Source organism: Heteronotia binoei, chromosome 1 (assembly GCF_032191835.1).
Source record: "Heteronotia binoei isolate CCM8104 ecotype False Entrance Well chromosome 1, APGP_CSIRO_Hbin_v1, whole genome shotgun sequence".
Lineage (NCBI taxonomy): Eukaryota > Metazoa > Chordata > Lepidosauria > Squamata > Gekkonidae > Heteronotia > Heteronotia binoei.
In genome coordinates this window covers 253,782,662-253,789,563 of record NC_083223.1, presented here as the reverse complement: position 1 = coordinate 253,789,563, position 6,902 = coordinate 253,782,662, and the positions used below count along the sequence as shown (strand labels likewise).

General features: G+C 43.3%; 1 long non-coding RNA gene across 1 annotated transcript; it reads right to left on the bottom strand.

Annotated features, from left to right (window-relative positions):
• Positions 1–5,302: 5,302 nt before the first annotated feature.
• Positions 5,303–6,610, bottom strand: LOC132587881 (uncharacterized). The gene is made up of 2 exons (XR_009556475.1): positions 6,436–6,610; positions 5,303–5,840 (listed from the first exon to the last, which is right to left on the bottom strand). It is a non-coding gene; the product is annotated as an uncharacterized LOC132587881 (long non-coding RNA).
• Positions 6,611–6,902: the final 292 nt, after the last annotated feature.

The following is a 6,902-nucleotide window of genomic DNA, read 5'->3' as shown; positions in this document are numbered from 1 at the left end:
CCCAGAGCCCCCAATACCCATGGATCAATTCCCTATTATTCTCTATGGGAATCGTTCTCCATAGGGAATAATAGAGTGCCTAGTAGACATTTCCCTCCCCCCCACGCTTTCTAAAGGGGGGGCCTCCATACCAGGGAATCCCCCCTCCCTCTCCCTCTCTCTCACACACACACACACACATACTTACCGTAATTGGTCTTCTTCCAGCAGAATTTGCTCGCTGTGAAAACGAAAGCAAGCTGCACAGGAAAAGAAAGGGAGGGGCCGTTCCTGTTTCCTGTGCAGCCTTAAAGGGACACATTTTTAAAACGGATCCCAAGCTGTAAAACAACATGATGCCTACAGGTATGTTCTTTCTCCCCCCGCCCCCAGATTTTTTAAGAGCAGGGGAGGAGGCTGAAAATTCGGGGGTCCCCCGCCAGGGCGGGAGGGTTGGGAAGCCTAGCCCAAAGCACTGCCTAGAGTTTCATGAACTCCTTCAGTCAACTCCCAGATAACTCTAGCCTAAAATGGCATTTCTTCACAGAGCCTGTAAAATAGCTCTTGAGAAAGTTAGCCGAAAGTCTGTAAGGAATGGAAAATGTCACTATTAGGTTTGATTTGTACATGCTTATCTACAAGAAATAAAAAAAATGGGCTTAGAGGCTGTAATTTTTTTTGAGACTCGGCTTTTGCTGTCTGCTGCAATTGTACAATAAACAATTCAACAGCTTTGGAAACTTTCTTTGATGGGATCCAGCACTTTCTAACGATGTGGGTGGGTACCACAGACTTTGAGCCAACTAAATATTCTTCATGGCAGCCATTATAAAAGAGAGAGGCATGACTCTACCATGAGAGGGAAAGGCTGATTTCCTGGGAGATGCATGGCTAGTGGCAATAAATACATGGCATACAAATAATGTGTTATTTATAATGTGTTAAGCATTTCTATGTTACCTTTCCACCCAACTCAGAGCCCCCAGGCGGTGAATATTCAAACAGCAAAAACATTTTAAAATTTATTTTATTCTATTTATAGCCTGCCCTTCCCGCAAAGCAGTCTCAGGGTGGGTTCCATCAGAGAATCGGGCACTCAAAACAATCAAAACAAGTTAAAATTGTAATAAAACAGCTAAAACAGTCTAGACTTAAAACCAGGTTTAGCAAACTCTGCCTCAACAGGGATGACCTATCAGTCCAAAGTCGCTGATCTTAAGGACCTGTGGGGCTCATATGGGGAGGCAGTCCCAAAGGTATGCTGGCCCCTGACCATACAGTTCTGCTGCCTGAATTCAACATCCTTGACTGCCTTGCTCATTCCTAGCCATGAGAAATTTGTTTTACAGCAACACCTGTACTACCATCTTTAACTGCAAGAAGGTCTTAGGCATTGGCACGTATCCTGCCTTAAACAGGAGGAAATTCCTCCTGCCCGAACCTTCCTCCAACTTCAGTTGCTCTTTTTCTGACGGAAAAGGGATTCCTCTAACAGGCGAAAGTTTTTCTTTGTTGAAGGCATTCATAGGATCCACTGTGACAGAAGGCTCTCATAGGACCAACCCAATGCCAACTGCATGTAAGTTGATGCAAGCTGTTGATTTTTGAGGTTCTTAATTACTGGGCTGTTTTAAATTGAATTAGCCAGATGTTTGATTATCAGCAACAAAGAACAGGGGAGGTAGGGTGGCCCTGTCTAGAGCCTTGAAAAAGGGCAGGGAGGAAAGAAAGTACAACGATCAGTGCTTAGTGTTAGGGATAAGCTACTAACATGCAAACAGCCCCGTGGCACAGAGTGGTGGTTAAGCTGCAGTCCTAAGCTCTGCTCATGACATGAGTTCGAACCCAGTGGAAGCTGGGTTTAGGTAGCTAGCTCAAGGTTGACTCAGCCTTCCATCCTTCTGAAGTTGGTAAAATGAGTACCCAGCTTGCTGGGGGGAAAGTGTAGATGATTGGGGAAGACAATGGCAAACCACCCTGTAAAAAGTCTGCCGTGAAAACATCGTGATGCAACGTTACCCCAGAGTCAGAAACAACTGTTGCTTGCACAAGGGACTACCTTTACCCTTTTACTAATATGCAAGAGAGTTTTCTCCTCTCCCAGATCCATTTTAGAGCCTTTGCCTGTTTAGAGTGGTATCTTCAATGTCTATCTTCAGTAGCAGCTACTAATAGGGGGTCATTACAAGCTGCAATGAGTTAATCTCTCTAAATCAGAAAGCTGGCAACCTGGAATAAATTTGGTTTGGTTCTTAATATAAAAATGAATAAAGGTGCTTAATCTGGTTACTGGGAGAGCGGTAAATAATGTAGCCTCATAAGTGTCAAGGTCTGTGTGATCCCAGCCATGTGACATTTTCACCTGGTTTCGATTATCACTATTTGTCTAGTCCTTCTTTGTGTATCTAGGATACCGCCACCAATCATCTCATTCTTAAAGGAAGTTTTCCACTGTTTCCCACAAGCATTTGGCTACCAATCTTGTGGTTGCTGTTATATATCATTGTCTTATATCCTTTCCCAATACCCAGGGCTCGAGTTGTCTTTGGCTACAAGGGAGTAAGACTCACTGACCTTAATGAGATTTGTTCTGAAATGTGGAATTAAGCCTCCAAATATACACTGCTGACTGTGGTACAAGATAAACACTGGACACATCGAATGCATGAGGCACTGCATAAAATGTTTTGTCCAGCAGGTGGCACTGAGTTTTTTCAAGTCAACTTTTTTTAAAAATGAAAAACCCTAGTGACTCTAAGGAAGGCTTTGAATTGTCTGTTCAAACCACAATTACATAAGCAACAAGAGCGTGGCAAAAAGCATATCCTTAACTCAGGCCTGCAGTGCCAGCAGTTGGGGGGATGGGAGAGACTGCGGCTTAGCCGTCTGATCCAAGCTTGCTGACAAGTATCACCATCATCTTCAAAAGAGATTCCCCAAATGCTCAACACTGTGCTTGCACACTTACCAGGAAAGTAACCTCAATTAATACTGTGGGACTTCAAACTAATAGGATTGAGTTACATTAAGACATATTTGAAAACTCAGTCTATTTTAATACAATCTTGTAGTTTTGATTTTAATTTTGGAGACAAGAGATTGCAGGATGAGGTACATTTATCAGGCAGTCCTCTAATACATTTCTGTCCTGCACTCTATAAATATATTGAGGGATCTTACAAGAAAATCAAATAGGGAAGGGCTTGCTCCTATGGACTGTAAAACATTTAAGAAAACCATTGTTCTGGTGATGTATTTGTACAAAAATGCTGGGGTGGTGGTCATGTAGGACTATAAAGTACAAGGAAGCAGGTCTCCACAGGACCATATGGGAGAAATCCTTACACATCAGGTGCCCCAGCTGAGGAGGGGAAAACCATCTGCTTCGTCATTTAGCCAATTATGATAAATGCTACCTAGACCAGCCAATCTCACATCTGTTTAATCCTAAGGTTTGCCTCAGTAGCAGGAGAAAAGAGCCAAGAGGGAGGGGGAACTGTTGACGAGGTATTCAAATTTATGCATGTCTACAGATGTCAATGGGGCTTATACTGAGCATCTGCATGTGATAACCGGACACTTCTGGTTTGCAACTTTCTGTGCTAATGAAGAGCTCTATATTGACAACGCTGAGGGTTGTTTGCTTTACAATCCTGCTGTTCTCATATTCTAGCATTTCTCTCTACCATGGTTTCTTCTTTGCTTCAGGATAATTTAGCCACTAAACTGTCCAGGTATTCTGATGCTAGTTATCCTGTCTGAAGGAAGATAGCAGTGGATGTACTAGAGTGTCAGCCCTATGTATAAAGGAATTGCTGGATGTGCAGAACTGATGTGTTTGTTAATGGTCAGATTCAGTTCAGACTCCACTACTTACAAGCAGCCAGCAATACACTAGAAGGTGGAAGGATCCTCTCTCTCCATGGTATGGCAAGTGTGTGCCAGCTATTTTATAGACCAGGGGTGGAGCATGGCCAATGGCTGGAGCTGATGGGAGTAGGGTTGCCAATCCCCAGGTGGGGGCAGGGGATCCCCCGGTTTGGAGATCCTCCCCCTGCTTCAGGGTCATCAGAAAGCAGGGGGAGGGGAGGGAAATGTCTGCTGGGAACTCTATTATTCCCTATGGAGATTTATTCCCATAGAAAATCATGGAGAATTGATCCGCATGTATCTGGGGCTCTGGGGGGGGGGCTGTTTTTTGGGGTAGAGGCATCGAATTTTCAATATAGCATCTAGTGCCTCTCCCCAAAATATCCCCTAAGTTTCAAAAAGATTGGACCGGGGGGTCCAATTCTATGAGCCCCAAAAGAAGGTGCCCCTATCCTTCATTATTTCCTATGGAAGGAAGGAATTGAAAAGGTGTGCCGTCCCTTTAAATGTGATAGCCAGAACTCCCTTTGGAGTTCAGGTATGCTTGTCACAGCCTTGATCTTGGTTCCACCCCTAATGTCTCCTGACTCCACCCCCAAAGTCTCCTGGCTCCACCCCCAATGTCCCCAGATATTTCTTGAATTGGATTTGGCAACCCTAGATGGGAGTTGTAGGCAAAAAAACCTGAAGAGCTACTGTTGGCCACCCGTTATAGACCTTATGAACAACCAATCATATGGCTTTGCAGCTGCAAGGGAAAAATGCACTGATTCTTAGAAAAGTGAACACAACCATCGCCACTGCATCTCAGTTGGTGCAGCACTAATACCACTCCAAATTAGATCAAAATTTAAATAATGCCTTAAACAACAAAACTTGAACATGTGAAGCCACCTTACACTGAATTAGTCCATCAAGGTCGGTATTGTGTATTCAGACTGGCTGTGGCTCTCCAGGGTCTCAGGCAGAGGTTTTCTATATCACCTCCTGCCTGGTGCTTTTAACTGGAGATACCAGGGACTGAACACCTGGGGCCTCTGCATGCCAAGCAGATGCTTTGCCACTAAGCCACAGCCCTTCACACATTTTACAGGGCATAAGCTTTCCTAAGTCAAAGATCACTTTAGTAGATATGTTGAGCAAGTATCTGATGAAATGCTCTTTGACGTGTGCAAGTTTACACCCTGGCAAATTCTGTTAGGGTGCTACTGGACTTGAATTTTGTTCTGCTAGTTCAGACTGGCACAGCTTCCCAATAAACACTCCAAATTACAAGAACACAAAGACCATAAAACAATTTTGCAGATAGAATAGCTGGAGCTCCTATGCTGCTACAGCCACCTTAAAGAATGGAACAAGGACACAGCAGATTACACACCATCAAAAAGACTGGTATGTTGAAAAGCGATGGGACAATGTTTTTAAATAAAATTATTGAGTTCTGTGTAAGAAATATCCACCCAAATACTACTTTATTATATAAAATTATACATTACAAATTAAGTACTGACTTTACAGAATACGATCAGGAAAAACAATGCGTGAAACAGTACTTTTAGATAACCTTTGAAATGGAAAAACACTGAAGATAAATTGGTTACAGCTGGAGGTAACATTTACAGGCATGTCCTTGAGGAGAATTCAGGAATGCTACTTTGTACAGACAGAACTTAAACCTATGTTCTATCTATAACAAGCAGTGGACTGAGAGAGGGGGAAAAAACTTTGAGAACCTTCAAAGGATTATATTCCAAGTATATAAATGCATTTAAACACGAGTAGTATTGTGTACGCAAAGCTGTATATAAAAATATATATGTTATATATTTATTATATATAAAAAGGGTGAAACAGTAAGTTCAGGTATAGAAACAACAAGGCGCTAAAGCAAAAGAATTATGTTAATTCTTGAGCTCTTCATCTTGAATAGGCATATCATCCACACTTCTACAGCAACCTGTTTTTGAGAAAGGGAGTGTGGTCAAGGGGTCCTTGAGGTCAAATTTCTGAATGATGACTCCAAGCCATACTCAAGGATGAGTTGCCTGCATATTGGCAGAATTAGCTATCTAGGACACTTGATGATTGCAGCTTGTTTACCAAGCCTCTGACACCAAATCCTAGACACACACACACACACACAACATACCAACCGTTATGGATTAAGCTTCAAGAATATAAAGCCACAGTCAGCTACATATGGCATCCAGTACTGCAACACGGCTAGGACTGAAGCCTCCCTGACACAGCCCTCACACAAAGTCAGCAGTCTCTTGCACACTCACTGTTGGTCAGCATAAAGGCCTGCAGGTCCTCCTCAGCCAGCCCAGTTTGGTTCCAGGGCCTCCAGTGGCTGATCTCTAATTTAAGGCCAAGTTACCAAAGTGCTGTACAGAGCTGCATTCAACTCTTGTGTGTGAGCTGTACAAATACCCAAGAAGTGCTTAACCATTATTTTCTGCCCACCGTCAGGGCCACCACCTTTTTAGGATGTGAAGTATGGTGACAAGATCAGAAACAGACCAAGGCAATATCTCCCTAAGAGTATACTCTAGATAAGATATAAGCCCTTTTATGCAGGGGCACATTGCTCCATTGGTCCCTGTGATAAACACCCAGAATATCTTCCAAGACATCAAAAAGAATTATTGCTGTAAACAGGTTACATGAGAATTTCCCAACGGCAACAGATGGGGTGGGGTTAAAGGAACTCAGCCTTTTTTTATTCACAGGAATTCAACATTGCCGAACAAAGTATTAGTGGAGAGGGGTTTTTTTGGGGGGTGGGGGGAGAAATTTGTTTGCCTGCCATGTCAAGATCAAAAGTGCAGAGTCAAGAATGTACTTGGCAGCCAGAGTGGGCCAGTGGCTAGTGTCTGGCTAGTGCTGAAGTCCCAGATTCAAATCCCCACGCTGCTATTTAGCTGAATGATGCTGGGCTAGACAGCTTACCCTAACTTGCAAGGATTAAGAACATAAGAGAAGCCATGTTGGATTAGGCCAATGGCTCATCTAGTCCAACACTCTGTGTCACACAGTGGCCAAAAACCCAG